The sequence below is a fragment of the Betta splendens genome, chromosome 4 (assembly GCF_900634795.4).
Source record: "Betta splendens chromosome 4, fBetSpl5.4, whole genome shotgun sequence".
Taxonomy (NCBI): Eukaryota; Metazoa; Chordata; class Actinopteri; order Anabantiformes; family Osphronemidae; genus Betta; species Betta splendens.
The window spans coordinates 27,161,483-27,177,689 of NC_040884.2; the positions used below are offsets into that span (position 1 = coordinate 27,161,483).

The following is a 16,207-nucleotide window of genomic DNA, read 5'->3' on the forward strand; positions in this document are numbered from 1 at the left end:
CAATGATGCAGTGAGAGTCCTAGAACCGAAACGTCTAAAAGGTGGGGTTCAGCCCTTCAAGATGAAACTACAACATCTACCGAGTTCATAAGCTTCTGAAACCAACGCACTTGGTGAAAATAAAAACTAATTGCTCTCTCCGCACGCGACAGCTTTATCCCTGCGTGACATAGTGTCTGTGCGCGGGTGGCGAGGTGGAAAAAGAGGCAGCGCGACGTGATGGCTAATAAAGTGTGCAGATGTTGGTCGTACCTGGGAGGCAACAGGTGATTATGTCATCTTTACATAAATGGGCCCTGTGTCCACCCACTCGGTCGCTGCCGCTTTCTGAGTTTCCCTGAACCTATCATTCAAAGAGTAAAGTGGAAACGGTAGGAAAGTAAACGCAGCACGGGATGAAGGAGAGCAGCAACATGTGGTGAACGAGGCCTCGTCCTTTAAATGTACAAAGTCTTACGCAACAGCTTCTCTCCTTTCTTTCCTGGGAAGCTTGTGAGGAGAAAAGTTTCTAAAAACTAAACTAAAGTAAATGCCCATAGTTCACCTGCCCGTACACACACACACACACACACACACACACACACACACACACACACACACGCTTATCAGGTGTTCTGTCCATGACCCAGGACGTCTGCCTTATTTACTCATCCGAGCGAGTGTTCGACCGGTAAATCACGCACAGCATTGGTGTGTTGTTGGCGTGTCGTCATCCTGCTGACGGCCAACGGTGAGCTCAGCACTCGGGGGTCGTGCATCTGCGCCGCTGACAGCGAAGCAAAGACTTGCAGCAGAGGTTTGGCCCAGTCATCGCGATCGTAAAAGCCGTGATGTCCACTCGCAGGAATTTACTGGAGCCTGTGCGTTCGCCGGTCAAACTGTGTTATCTGACCATATACAGTAGAAAGTAAAGTAGGAGTTATTGATTAGGAAGCGCTGGTGTCGGTTTGTGTTCCTCCGCTGGAGACGAGATCGAGATGGAGGAGAGTTGAAACAAGCCAGGAAATGAAATTAACATAGAGAGTATCCTGAACGTCATCCATTAGGAAGTAATGGTCCAAGTATGTGTGTGTGTGTGTGTGTGTGTGTGTGTGTGTGTGTGTGTGTGTGTGTGTGTGTGTGTGTGTGTGTGTGTGTGTGTGTGTGTGTCCTTCACTATATGACCAAGTGGCGAAACTATGTGACCACAACTTGCACGTTTCAATGACGGGAACCGCCACAAACCACAGCTCCCTCTTCTCTGAGGCTTCACTTGACGCCTCAGTAAACTGACCACTTGTGAGGGGAGGTGAGTCACGCGTCCAGGATGGAACGAGACCCCTTTCTTTGCGCATTCAACCTCCCCCGGACCCACTCAGCTGAAGAGCAGTGTTGTGAAAGGGTCCACAGCCAGATGCTGGTTTTGTCAGAGGACTGGAGAGCAGCCAGATAGTGTCTCCTCAGAACAATCACGTCAATGGATGTTTTGTGGCTTCTGTGAGAGACAATGTTAGTGATGTCTTTATTGCCCTCACATGCTGTACAGCTTCATTCCTCAATGAGTGAAAGCGGCTGGAGCTCAGACAACACAGCTGCTGAGAACTGAAGGAACCAAGTATCTCCTTTGCTGTTCAATGAGGCTGGCTTTTGTCATCTAGTTAAATTAAAATGACACTCATATATCAAATGTGTTGATGTGCACATTATATGGTGTTAATGGCTGTAAACAAATGAGACCAACTGAAAATGCCATATTTATTTCAAGTGGGTCAGGGCTAAGATCTAAGTTTGTTCCTGGCTATTTGAGTGTCGTTGAGGTGCATTCTGGGTAATAAAGACACCAGGTGCTGTCACATAAAACGGTATATTAAAATAGAAACTCTTAAATCTTTTAATTTTTCAATTCATTTTGATTATTTCTTCTAAGCTGTAAATTGTATTTGGAGAAAATTATAAAAATATAAACATCTCTTCACTAAACATTGTTGAAACAGGCTTTTAACTTAAGGCAAGAAGATGAAACTGATTAGAAAGGACACTGAGAAATATTTGGTTTCATTCCTCCATATAAACAACCATTCCTCCAGACCGTCTCATTTACTGGAACATCAACACAGTCCATGAAGAGCTGTATGTGAATAATGCGAGGATGGAGGATATGAGGTGAACAGACGGTGACACAAAGGCGTAGCATCACTTAATATTAACTATTAAATATGACAGCTTGGTTGCTTCTCAAGTCTCTAAAACCAAACATAAGAAAATACCAGTGGTGAATGTGGCTGAATGAGGCCCACTGGTGTTATTACAACAGAGAAGGTTTTGAATGGGGCTCACATCAAGCAGGTCACTCAGGGGTTACGCATTGTTGCTCCTCCGCTGCTCTAACGGCGCTTCCTCCTGTCTCCGACGTCTCAGCATCTCGGCATCTGCTTTCAATCTCAGATGAGATTAGGAACGTAAGCGCTGCATCAACAACAATCCATCCTCTCCCTCTCTGCTCTTCGTCTCCCTGCTGCATTGTGTTGCTCACTTCCAGGCAATCCTGCATGACTGACTGGTCATCGGGTTTAGCGAGAAGAGCGTCTTGGGATTTGTTTTACATGTGAATGACTCAGGAACTAAATTCTCATTGCGATTCTTCCAGATGACTAGGTAAAAAAAAATTAGAACTAGAGCAAAGATAGTGGGCAATAAACAGCAGGACACTGACCATGACCTCCAAAGGTGAGGGGTCAAAGGGCAGGATGCAGGAGGTCATGCGTTAGAGGTCAGGGGTTAACAGGTAGCGCAGAGGTCTGCAGGATGAAAGGTAAGAAGCTTGTTTATGGCTGTTCCTGCTGGAGAGGACACAGAGAGGGCAGTGTGTCTATCTGGCCGGGGTGATCTGTCTGTCTCGGCATCCTGCTGTGACCCCCCCCCCCGGTGTCTGTCTATTATCTGTCTGGCACTTTGTGTTTGACTCAGTAAAATCGTTACATAGACACATTTTTAGAGTCATTCAACTAAATTCCAGTGTTCACCAGATCTAAACAATGCAACTGTTAATTATTACTAAGGCCTTTAAAAATCACAAATCTACGTTCTGAACTTCTCTATAGGATGATAACATGTCTAACTGCTTGTGCCTTGTGTAAATCACCTCCATCCACTACGTTCACAATGAGGGGCTGTTCAGCTCATGTTGTGCTAATTGTGACCTTGTGTAATAAACACCGATAACACCATTGATATGATTTAGGGATGATTCATTTTTATTCACACACACACACACACACACACACACACACACACACACACACACACACACACACACACACACACACACACACACACACACCTTGTCACTTCTTTGTCCCTGCTCACACACATTCTTCTTTGAACCCTCCCCCACTCTCCCCTTTTTTGGTCTCCCTCCATTCAAATAAGCGACGCCCATGCCCAGCAGCTGCAACTATAATCCAGCCCCACTATATAGACAGTCCCCAGTCACTCACCCAGCTTCATGTCTTATTACACAAAATAAAGACTGTGACAGACATAAAAAGGACCCTGGACTCAGAGAGTGAGGTTGTGTTCACCTCCAGGGTGTGTGTTCATGCTGACAGGATGAAGGAGTGTGTGTTCAGGTAGGACTCGGGTCCAGGTGGGCAACGTCCTGCCACGCCGGCAGCGGCTGTGGTCGCCAGCCACAGGCTTCCATTCACAGACGAACACTCAGTTTTTATATCAGCTCGACCAGCGCGGCGTGCCTTCTACCAGAAAGGAGAAGACGAAGAGACGGGACCTGCAGAATACACCAGTGTCTGAGAGGCCTCGCTCAGAATGTGGCCGCGCGTGTTGAAATGGTTTTATATTTAACCCGGACAGAGGCACCATTTACGCAGCAGCTGCAGATGTGAAATGTGAATGTGATGTGCAGCGAGTCCGTTTAATCCCTCGACTGCTGGTCATTCGTGAGAATCTTGAGGTTGCAGATAGCGACAGACTGTGTGATCTGTCATCTATAACATCACGGGAGAGGAGCCAACATTAAATGAACCACACGTTTGCATTTCACATAGTAGAACATGAAATAAATAAATGCTAATAAATAATAATAATAATAATAAAATAAACCAATAATAATAAAAATAACACACACAAACATAATATGTGGACCTACCAATTGTTACAATCTGCTTGGGCTCGAATAAAAGAAAGAAATGTACAACAAAGTCACAGACGAAGGTCGTCAAGGTAAAATTGAGTTTGACTGAATGAATGCATTTATTAAGATCGTACATATGTATCTGATCTTACTTCCCCCAACTTTTATTTACACAATCACGCGAAATGAGTAACAGACAAAGAGAAGCCAAACAAACAAATAAATATGCGCAGGACCGTTTGGATCATCTGGAAATTGACGTTCTGGAATATTTATCCAACCACGTCAGGTCAACGTTGCAGTCGTTTGTGCTGTTTTCTCTTTTAATCAGGAAAGAAAACAGCAGTTCCCAGCAGAACACTCCGGGCGCATCACCGGAGAGCCGCGACATGATGAGGAAATAAACTTCTAGCTCGACCTCGCGCTAAATGTTTGATTTGTTTTCCTTTTGGATCAAAAACGATCAGATTGCAATTAAGCGTCCTCTCCGCTGTGGTCCAGCCCGCTTATGGCCGCACATCTGCGCCGCACCACGTGACGCGGCTGCGCGAGCCCTTGAGCTCATTGCGCCCCTCTTCCTCTTTGGCTCGTGCTCAGGCCCGCAGATGATTACCGGGGGCACGCACACACGGTACCTCTGCACCGCTGCCTCCAAACCCGAACCGGAACGTGGACAGGAGGACGTGGGCCGGGTCCGTCTCCGTGGCGTGAAAAACATGTTATTTCACACGCCTCTTCGTTTGCGCTCGCGTGCAGTTTGCGACGGCGCATCTGGAGAATGTGCGGACAGAGACTGAGGTTTGATTTTAATTGGGTCTGGTAATCCTTCAGTTTATGGCCTTATTATGGCGCGAGGAGCGTCAGGGCGCATTCCTGCGAAGCGCACGGAGCTGTTGTGCAAGAGCGTTTCACTGAGTTTCCAAATCAGTCTGTTCTTGTAATTACTCCATTAAGAGGTTAGTAAATGGTTGCTGGTGAAACAGGAATGACACCAGAGCGTCTTATCTTTTGCCCCGTAGGACGCCAACTTATTCATTTCAGCGATAAAACCACAGCCTCTGCAACCACAAGCAATAATTCACTATTAAACATGTTTGTTTTGGTTGCTGGCTCCGTGTGTGTGTGTGTGTGTGTGTGTGTGTGTGTGTGTGTGTGTGTGTGTGTGTGTGTGTGTGTGTGTGTGTGTGTGTGTGTGTGTGTGTAAGACCAAAGAGCAGGGTTTCCTCCTGGACTCAGAGCCTGGGAAAGCCGCATTCACCCCACTGCACTTCTCTGGCATCTGCGTGTCTTCTGTGTGTTAGATAAAGTGAAATGTCTTTAAAATGCTGTTTTATTACAGCTAATTCATTTTACACACACACACACACACACACACACACACACACACACACGCACCCGCACACACACACACACACACGCTCAGTGTTAAATATCTGGCCCAAAACTGGAGCTAAACTCAGGTGCCCTCTCACATTGAGGTGAAGGGAAGGTGGACAGAATATACATGTAGGAGATGGGAGGAGGGGGGAATGAGACGAGAACCGAGAACCTCCAAGAACCGATGCAGGTCAGGGGCTACAGAACAACTCCTGGTCAGGCTCCAACATACACACAGTCATACAGATGTCAGCTATTCCCAATTTACGTAAAGCCACGCTAGATTGGAACACAACAATATAGTGAACAGCACATCTAATGAAGAGCAGACAGGCCAGCGGAGAACTCAACATGAACTTGGACCGGCGACAGCAGCAGCGCTGTCCTGGTCACTCTGTGGTGAAGCAGCATCAGGAGGTGACGCGAAGCCAGAAAACCCGGGAGACTCTTCCCAAAGAGACCCATAACACAAGAGCATAAATTTGCAAAAAGAATGTTTTCGTCTCAAATCAACAGCATTTTGAAGGACACAGTCGATCGGCCGCTCACACTCCCAGCGCCGGCTGTCCACCCCGTCTGACCCCTTCGCCGGGACGAGAGGCTCATCCTCAGCGCGAGCGTTGCAAAACAGGAAGTGAAGCAGATCCACGAAGGAGTGCAGCAGACGCCACAAGCACAAGGCAGATTCCATTTGCGTGACTCGGACGTTTTGGGTGAACTTCAGGACGTCTGCACTCACGGAATGAGCCTCGCCTCGTGTTTTACCTCACTGTTTGATATATCAACACACTTTACAAAGCACACGTACACACACGCAGGCCGGAACCCAAAAGCTCTGGATCAGTAACGGACAAAAAATCACATTTAATATTGTTCTAAATTATATTAAATGTTTTTATTTATTATCATTTTAGAATTTTTCGATTTTATTTTTATTTTCTTCAGTTTTATAAAGTGTTTACTTTTTATCATCCTTACACAATTATGATCATAATCATTTACTTAACCAAACCAACCACGCTTAGCGCCACACATGAAGCACCGTTTGCTCACCTTGTCAGAGTCACACTTCCAGGAAGACTCTGCAGAATCATTCAGGAGCCAGTAAGTGCTCTACCACCGCGTCCTCCAGCACGCCGCTATTTCCGGCTGCGTTTGGATCCTGCAAACTGTGGCCGTCCGCTGAGTCCGCCTGAGCCTGCCTCCATGTTCCACCTGCGTCCCCTGCTTCCACTGGAGCCAGGAGGCTTTCTGTTGTTGTCCTTGGCTGTGTTCTGGCTCGGCGGAGATGTCGAAATCGCTCCGTGCGGAGTTTGGCTTGTGTAAATGCTTATCTAATGTAGTTTTAGGACGACGCTCGGGGCTGTGATTCACATGCGCGAGTTATCGTGTCCAAAATCAATTCTGCGGTTTGTGGTTGGAGGCAAGTGGGGGCCGCGGAGATAAGATGATGAGATGTTTGGGATGAGCTGAGGGCGGCTCAGCATCAAGGCTGGCTTTGTTTACGCGGCCATTTGTTTCCATTTGCTATATGACCTCTACCTTTTTAGGGTCAAAAGTCATGCTAAACAGATTACATAATATCTCTACATCATCTACTCAAACACCATCTACAGATAAAATAACTTCTTCACTCTATCTCTCGTCTTCACGTGTTCTGCTGCCAAAATGGTGACTTGTCCCTCTTTAAACCATCCGTCTCCTGTTCTCTGTGTGGGACTGCAGGACCTGCATAAACAGTCGGCCTTCTCTGTCAGGCGGCGCTCACATGCTCCTCCTTAACGTTCTTGTCCTCGGGTTTTCGCTCCAAATCCCTCCTTTCCTCGAGAAGCGTCCCATGTTATCGTGGTATAAATCAAAAACACGTCATTTCTCAATTTCAAACCGATTTCGGTGATGAAATACGTGCAGTAGGACACGTTCTGCTGTAGCTGCGCCTCACAGCAGGTTTTACATGCTCAGAAATCCAGATGCAGCTTTCAGTATGATCAGGTTTAGTGATTCACCTTCCCTGCCAGATACTGTATAAGCACGAGGATTTGATGGGATATGGGCTAAAAGGCTGCAAAGGCAGGCTGGGTGTGTGATGGTCTGTGGATCGGTAGGAGAGGTGATGGGGGGGGGGGGTTCTTGGCCTTGGCGTCCAAGCTCAGCAGGAATATTAGCCACCCTGTCTGCTGATCCACATATCACACATGCCTGCGTGCATAAAGAGGGCTGAGCTGGAGAAGGAAGGGAAAGACAAGGAGAGGGACGGGAGGAGTATCCTGGGCAGCAGGTCGGCGTGCTCTGCGTTGCAACACGTAATTCAAGCAGGAGAGCTGCAAATCAAGCTCCAAGCTGACACACACTTTCTGACAAACAGAGGATGCGGTGCATCAGCCCATGTGTGAACAGATTTAGATCTGGCTCTGAAATGAAACCACTCTGTGTCTCTTTCAGCTTCGCAGTAGTCCAATCCACCAAATACACCAACCTTCACCTGTCATCATAACTTCATCTTACATATAAGATATATTTTTTTACTCATAACCTAATGCTACAACGATCAACAATGGAAAACAGCAACTACCAAAACTAGGAGAGTTGATATAATGTTCTACCCCCCCCGCCCTGTTATTTGGATGACAAATACAGATATAATAAATGAGAAAAACATGCAGGGTTGGGTGAAATAACCTCCTTTCCCCTTGGATGGATGGAGTCAACCTTATAAAAATATTTATCGAGACAGACGACACCGATCCAAACAGTGTCATTTCCTGCGTCAGGTCATTCCAGAGCCCTGGAGTCCTGATTGGAAAAAGCTCTGCTCCGCCAGTTTATAAGGTTCTCAAGTTCTGTAAAGGTTCATAAAACTTTATAGGTAATAAAAAATGAGTCAAACTAAATATTAAATATTGAAATGAACAGGTATTCAAATGTTAAGATACAAATCGTTTTGAGTATTTCAGAACAGCATAAAGACATATGTGTTGTTGCTGCATTCTTACGAGAATAATAAAAAAATTGGAGACAATATTCTATAAACCTATACTGCAATAAAAAAACAAGTTCAGACATAAGTTAAATAAAATACATGTCAAACGTGAAAATGGCCCTGTCACAATAAAATACCGGGAGTCTCAAGCCATTTTTCTGAATTGAATCATGAATTTATGACGAGCCTATTATGACGCCAGCACGAGTAATAATCACCTGGAAGGAGGGTCACAACAGGTCAAAGGTCACTCCTGTCCTCCTGCTTCACACCCCTGACACACTTTGGTTTTTATTATTTATGATATAATTAGTCCACAGTCACAGAGCAACGGGATGAGGAGGAGGGGGAGGAGGAAGAGGGTGCAACATGAGATGAGGGATGAAGAGAGGATGTGTAGGAGTTCACAAAGTTAACAGCTAACCAGGGTGGAGGATTATATCGGCTCAGAACGGGGAAGTGGAGAGAGAGAGTGGGCATCCAATCAATACGTGTTATCACTGACACGGTGTATTACATACTATAAGTCCAATCCAGACGCAGGGGAGGATAAATGAAACCAATAAGCCAGTTTGGCCTGTAACTCCACCAGCAGGAAGAGGAGCTTTCCGTGTGCGTCACTCAGCTTATCGCCCTCGTACTAAATGATCCCATTTCCACAGGAAAACCAGTAGACAGGCAGTGAGAGAGATGCAGGGTGTGGTGATACCCCCCCCCCCCCCAAACCAACAAGAATGTAAACCTGGGCCTGAGAGTCGGTTAAAGGTCCTGGGAAGAAGAAGGAGCCGTAGAAGGAAGGGGGGTTTGGATCTAGAGAAAAATTAAACAGACAATTTCATTAGTGTCTGTTAAAGGGCTGCATGGGCGCTTGTGCAGTGAAGAGGTTTGTGGGTGGAGGTGGAATAATAATTAAATCTGCGAACCAAATTATAATCTCCTCCTGAGGCGATGGCACAAGCGTTTCCTGTTTACCCAGTAAAATCAAATTCATAATCTCTAAATAAAAAGAAAGACTTTTGTTTAAAAAGTGTAGTTTTTTTAAATCCTTGTGCTGCGTGAGGATACACACGCTTTCTTCACCTCAGCATCCGAATGCTTTTAGCTTTCAGATCTCAAAGGTGGAATGAAGTCCATCGCGCTCTCATCCCGCCTCCAACTTCCTGTTTCCTGTGTTCTAGGAAATGAAATGCATATGTTTTATATTTTCAGATCAGATTTGATCTATTACAGTTATAAATGAAATACAGTTTGAATCTAATCGTGTTCATGCCCCAGATTCATAGCTGGACATTCATTCATGAACTGGCATCAGGCAGGATATGAGTCTGTCTCTGACTCAACGATCAGAAAGTGTCTTTGGACCGATCCGTCCAGACTTATGTCTTTGACTCAGTGCAACGCTTTCAAAACCTGACACCCACTGCACATAAAACACAGCTTCACGACAGCCCTCTCCTCTCTGTGATGTGTCACGTTCACCCACAGATCTTCTTCGTCTAGTTGTGGCTTTGCTCTGACGACGTCTCTTGGAGTGAGAGTGTGAACATGTGTGAGTGCTCAGTGTGTGACTGTTGGTAACTCTGGTCGCTGCCGTAGCGAGAGTTTAATGTTCTGGGTGTCAATGCTACGTATTGTTCCTTTCATGCATCATCAGGCTGAGCTAATGTGTGTTCACACTTTCCTGTTCCCACTTACTGGATGTACAGTAACTGTTCTCATGACATCATGTTTAATGCTCCTGAGTTGAAGCCCCAAAATGTCCGACGCACAGGACCCAGATGGTCATAGATGAGTTAGGATGGATGCGGTGGCAAATACTGTACAGGATGTTCATGAGTCCGAGCCTGTAGGTGTCACAAACCCCGATTGATCCAGGAAAGAGGGGCTGCGTGCTGTAAATACAGCATGTTTGTGCGGTCCCGCCCCGACCACGTCCTGTGACAGCGGGACCGTCCCATGGCGCTGGCGGGACCCGCGTTCCCACCAGCGCCGTGTCGCAGCCTCCTCCATCGCCCTCATCACAAACACAAAGCAGAGCGATCATGGGACAGGGCTCAGTCACAGTTCACTGAGGGAGGAGTGGGCAGATTAAAGGAATAATAATAAACGTGGCTGTAATTTACATTCCTCATAATGTTGTCAGATACGCCACAAAACACTTCCAGCTTTGGGGAAAAGGCTCTTTGCAACAGTCACATATTGTGAGTGTAGCATATGAACGATCTCACACTGACTTGTTTCCCAGTGTCCTTTGCTGTCTATTACTGTCTATTTATTCATTATTTATTTATTACTGCTGCTATTGTTTCTTCCCTTGAGGGGAACCTGGTGATGCATGAAGTCTACTGTACCTCTGTAACAGCGTGGGGAAGCAGCACCCCCTCTAGTGGAGGCCGTTAAAACTACACAAAGCAACAAGCAAGAGATTCTTACTATGGCCATATAAGTATGAGCACATTCCCTTCAGTAGTTAAGGACTGGACAAACACAATGGGAACACAGGCTGAGGAGGCAGCACCACTCTATATACAGGTTTAAGCCATCAAAGGCAGGAAGACTTGTAATTGGATGGAGATGTGTGTCATAAAAGGCCCAAGGGCCTTCTGGTAAAAGCCGTACACGTGTTATGACAGCTATCACTTGCAGTAAACAGCCTGTAACACCATCCGCCCGCTCCGAGCTGGAAGCAGTATCCGGTCCTGGCGCTCAGACACGCGTCCAGGTTCCCACCTGCAGAGCAGACGCGCCAGTGGGAGCGATCCCAGGCTCCAGCGCTGTCGCTGAGGTGAAAGTGTGTGTGAGCGCTCATGGTGGGGCATGAGAAGGTGCTTCCAGGAACAATGGGCTCATAGAGCGGCGTTATTTATAGCGGGAGCGCGTTGGAGCGATGCCATAAATCTGCGGCCGGTTTGATGGCCGCGCCAGGTGACAGGCGGGAATCGCTGACGACATCCTCTTCCCCGACGGCCGAGAGCTTCCTTCTCGTGTCTCCTGGAGGTTTTCCTGTCAAAGTGTTTGGCGAGTCGAAACTTAATATGTGGCGCGGCCGCATCTGTGGCTGCCACATAAATCACAGCTGGGAAACGTCTCATTGTGTGTGAACTTGCTGAAGCTCTTGAGTGCTCATGAGTGTGAGACGTTGTTGAATTCTGCACTAGAGTCATGGGATGATGAACTTTTAGCTTCTTCATAGATTGTTGAGGCTTTGAGACCTTGTTGGTCTTCAGCTGATATACTGAGGCGCAATGAGGCCACAAACAGTCACTTCATACCAGGTGTACGGCTTCTTTTGCTCCTGAGAGGACGCAGGTGATCTCTGGCTGGGTTAGTACCATGCACCATGAAACCCCAGTCCACTGGGAATAAACCACAATGTCTCCGTGGTTCACATGTCTAAAAGCACACAAACGCAACAAATCGACTGTTGGTTGATGGTTTGCCGACTGTCGAACCCAAATGAGTCTATATCAAATATATATGAGAATGACCCTGTGTGTGTGTGTGTGTGTGTGTGTGTGTGTGTGTGTGTGTGTGTGTGTGTGTGTGTGTGTGTGTGTGTGTGTGTGTGTTTGTTGACTTTGCTATTGTTCTACAGGCGTTTTTTCTGCGGCCACAAATCACTCCTCTCAGTTGTTTTCTGTCCAGATGTTCTGGATGGTGCTTTCCTCACTTTGTGTCCTACGAGCTGCTGGACTCAAGGCAGATGCCGTTTGTTTTCCTCGCTTGTCTAACGTTGACGGGCTCTGGGTTTGAGAGGCCGTGTGATCATGCGGACAGCGAGTCCGGCCTCGTCAGCCTCTTGACAAGTTAAACACATCCGTGAATTATGTCAGAAAATTTGGTCAGTATTCAAAATAACTTGAAAACATCCCAACATTTACCTTAAAGATTTTTTTAGTGCGCTGTGGTTTGACACTCATTTGTGTCATCCACCAAAGTCATTTCACAGCAAAAACCCGTTGTGTGAACCTCCGACCGCAGCCGCATAAACAAGCTTGTGTTTGTTCAGCCAAAACATCCTGAATCCTGCGGGACGACTGGCAGCCTTCAGCACATGTGAGCCGCTCCCCCCCCCCCGCGGCCTGTTTCTGCGGCGTCTTTTTGCTGGTTCCAGGGGGACTTTTCGTAGAAGCGCGGACCTCCCGAAGCGAGTCAGAGATCACGTCCTGCGAGAGAGGCGGAGATGGAGGAGAGGCCGGGAGGCGTTGTGAGGTGAAATAAACAGGGGTGAGGATGGTGGCGTCGCCGTCGTAGCCTGAGGTTTGTGGGGGCAGCGTTTGTTGAGCTCAATAAGTGAAATGTGTGAAGTGTGGCTGATGATGTGCACTTTGGAAGTTGCCGCTCAGACTCACTCACGCGCACGGCTCATTTTCCCAGAGATTCTTCACAGCAGGGTGCATTACACCACTGGGCTCTGCACACCTTCCTCCCAAACTCGATTCGGGGACAGAGGCCTCCTGAAAAATTGTTCCTAAAAAAAGCCGCCGGGGGAAAAGGTTTAAACAAAACAGTAAACGCTTAACAAGGCTGTGACCACAGATGATTCACAGCTCCACACACACGACCAACTAAAACACACTCACTGATAGTTGCTGGACTGGATATTTAGAGCGTTAGTTTTCTGCAGTGTAAGAAAGCGTAGAGAACGAGAGCCAGCAGCTGAAACTGCTGAGTCACCGCTACGAGAAGTCATCTCCCAGTTCCATCGTTCAGCAGATTTAACTGAAAATTTGATCTTCCTTAATATTAAAAAGGAACTAGATCATATTCATCATTTCATTATTGTTATGACTCATTTTGAGTTGCATGATTCATTAATGTCTAAAGATCTTTACCAGTGTCCTGCTAGTGTGTGTGTGTGTGTGTGTGTGTGTGTGTGTGTGTGTGTGTGTGTGTGTGTGTGTGTGTGTGTGTGTGTGTGTGTGTGTGTGTGTGTGTTGCACACATTTGACCAGAAGCTACTTGTACTTTCAGTTGTGTTGGGAAGTCTTTAATTCAAACCAGCACCTAAAACTACAACTGGAAACTTACCAGTAGCTTTATAGTAGATAATATTTGCCAGAAACCTTCACGATCCACGTATTAGTGAGCACATTTATGTGACTCATTACGTCTCACAGCTAAAGTCTGCTGCTCTCTCTGTGGGGGGTGAGGAGGAGGGGAGAGCAGGGGATAGAGGCCTCTGTGACAGATTGATACCGACTTTTGCCTTTTGTATCTTATTAGAAACACATAGCAAACCAGTGTATGTAACACATGAGCCTCCACATAGGCCGTCAAAGCTATAGGTTTAAGAAAATGTATTGACTGTAACTTCAGCCTGTCAGAGGATGGTTTCCTCACTTTTATTGATGACAAAGGAAAAACTGTTGCCAGACGTGTTGTAGGCTGAAACATGTGGTGGTAATCTTTGCAGGACACTGGGGTGCAGAGGGGGAAAATGCAAGTTAAAGGACATGGAGTATAAGAAGAAGGAGGTTTACTGGGTAAAAGGATACTGGGGGGGGGGTTAGATGGAGGAGAAAAGAGGGTTGAGGATAATTCACTTCCAAGAAGCTGGAGTCTGCTTTTCATCCAGATGGAAACAACTTTAAGATCTACAAAAGCCTGTTGCTCTGTAAATCATGCAGCATTAAAATCCGGGTCCGAGTGTCGTCGAGTGCCGGGTTTGGGTTTTGGATGCTGATGCGGCGTCCGAACTATTCATTCGCGACGTCGCGTCGAGTGAGTTGTGGCGGCGCGGGTCGTCACCGTGGCCGCTCACGCAGCCACACCCACAGCTGCTCGTTAAGCTGTCACAGCAGCGAGTGTGCAGCATTAAAGCGCATTAATTAGGTGATGTAATGCAAAGGAGAGGAACCTCAAGCCTAAAGCCATTAAGGCACACTTAAAGCATTAAGAGTATATAATTTGACGTTTTCCTCCACAGCCGTCTGCGTTGTGGTCAGAGGTCACATGTTTCTGCCGTGAGGCTGAAGCAAGATTGATGCGAACTAAGGCAAAGTAATACAAGCACTGGGTCTATTTGCTGTTGTGCTCAGACCGATGTTGGAAGAACCCGGTCTCTCTCCAGGGACTGTGAAAACACAGAGCAGGGGGAGCTGGGTTCCGCGTTCCACCCGCGAGCGGCGACGACGTGCACATCAAAGCGCAGAGAACCTCCTGGGAGGAGGATTTGCTGCTGCGCTGCGGTTTGGCAGGTCCAATTTGATGTTGGAGAGTGGAGCACCAGGTAGGAAGCCAGTGTGTGTGTGTGTGTGTGTGTGTGTGTGTGTGTGTGTGTGTGTGTGTGTGTGTGTGTGTGTGTGTGTGTGTGTGTGTGTGTGTGTGTGTGTGTGTGTTTGTGTGTGTGTGTGTGCGTGCGTGCGTGTGTGCATGTGTGTGTATGTGTGTGTAAAATGAATTAGCTTTAATAAAACTGCATTTTAAAGTCATTTCTGCGTCTAATGAGGAACGTGTGACTTCCATTGCGTAAGAGCTTATGAACCATAAATCACCTTTGCTGGAAGTGGCCACTGTATTCAAAGCAAACACAGTGGAAAGCTGCTGTTGTGAATTCTCCATAATATTACAACTCCTTTTCCGCAAAATATTTCTTATTTTGTAAAAACGTTACTATCTGTTTATGCCTCCTCATATTTTACCTTGACTTGAAGCATCGGTGTCTGTATATTCAATATCTGCTTTTTGTGACTGGATGAAACCACCTGGGCTTCAGGACGGACGCTGCTTTTTCTGGGTCACCTGAAAGACATCCCGACGATGAATTGTGACCTTGACGTTCAAACAGCTGAATCTTTCATTAGAAGCTCACGCAGAGACCGGCGGAGCACACACACACACACACACACACACACACACACACACACACACACACACACACACACACACACACACACACACACACACACACACACACACAGAGCGATAGAGGTTCCAGCTCCTGTGTGCTCAGGCCTCACAGGGTTTTTGGATCTGCTCTGGACGAGGAACCGGAATCAGAGAGAGGCTTCCAAAAGCAGCAGCAAGGGGTCCGGAGTGGGGGGTGCACCTGTATTTGTGTCAGAGGCGAACGCCTGCTGTGTCTGATTTATAAAACAATTTCTGGGTGAACCACGGGAGGAAATTGCCTCCAGGATCCAGCAAAGTGTTGCGTGTGGGGGGGATTTAATTTAAGTGTTCCCGCTGACGTTCTCATTTTCCTTTCGTTTCCCTCACAGCCCTGACCCCACTCCACAGCCGGGGCAGCGGGGTCTCCTCCAAAGCCCTGACTCCATCCAGGAGGAATGCGTGAGCTGGATGCTGAGAGATGCAACACGAATGTGAAAGGGCAACGCGCATTAACACAGCTGTCTCTGGAGGCCGGGTCTCTGGCAGCAGCAGGTGGTTTCAGAACCTTTACTGGAATCACAGCCCATTCCCCGTCCAGAAGCTTCGCGCTGGTGTTTGCGAGGATCGGATTTTGGGATAGACAAAGGAAAGGCGGCCACAAAGGACCGGGTTCAAGCACTCAGACCAAACCTTTGTCGCTTCCTACTCATTCACACCTACGAGGTGTTTCAGAGTCTCCAGGCCACTGAAGCTGCACGGGGGAGGATGAAAGCTACGCACCTACGACACGTGGACCAGAAGCAAAGCGCATGGGGCCCAGCAGCGAGCCTGGGCTGAACCCCTCCCACCGACAGCGACCCAAAATGAGATCAGTAGACATGAAATAACAC

The 16,207-nt window shown here is 47.2% G+C and overlaps 1 long non-coding RNA gene across 1 annotated transcript; it reads right to left on the reverse strand.

Moving 5' to 3' along the window:
* Window positions 1–4,657: 4,657 nt before the first annotated feature.
* On the reverse strand, window positions 4,658–6,760 carry LOC114854696 (uncharacterized). Its single transcript, XR_003785813.1, has 3 exons — window positions 5,858–6,760; window positions 5,337–5,419; window positions 4,658–5,187 (listed from the first exon to the last, which is right to left on the reverse strand). It is a non-coding gene; the product is annotated as an uncharacterized LOC114854696 (long non-coding RNA).
* Window positions 6,761–16,207: the final 9,447 nt, after the last annotated feature.